Source organism: Penaeus monodon, chromosome 28 (assembly GCF_015228065.2).
Source record: "Penaeus monodon isolate SGIC_2016 chromosome 28, NSTDA_Pmon_1, whole genome shotgun sequence".
In the NCBI taxonomy this organism is placed as follows: domain Eukaryota; kingdom Metazoa; phylum Arthropoda; class Malacostraca; order Decapoda; family Penaeidae; genus Penaeus; species Penaeus monodon.
The window spans coordinates 4,951,119-4,951,358 of record NC_051413.1 but is presented as its reverse complement, the minus strand read 5'-3'; the positions used below and the strand labels follow the sequence as shown (position 1 = coordinate 4,951,358).

The 240-nt window shown below is 40.0% G+C and overlaps 1 protein-coding gene across 5 annotated transcripts in view; it reads left to right on the top strand.

The window, feature by feature from the left end:
- LOC119591312 (cytoplasmic FMR1-interacting protein-like) overlaps window positions 1-240 on the top strand; it is a 50,156-nt gene that overhangs the window by 40,306 nt on the left and 9,610 nt on the right. The window lies entirely within an intron of this gene.

Genomic DNA, 240 nt, shown 5'->3' with positions numbered 1-240 from the left:
GGATCATAGGCATTAATATTTTTGATATTTACTACCATGGGGAACTCGCCTCTGGGTAGAACCATGGAAACTATTTTTTTGTGCTTACCAGTAAATTTCATTAACCTCACAGCTAGGGATCATCAAAATTGTTACTTTGTCTGAAAGGGCTTTTATTTAGCCAGAAGTGGGCATCCATAGTATTTCCTTGCCAATTTCTGCTTAGGACATTTCACCACCCCCCTGGAACTTGTGTCACCT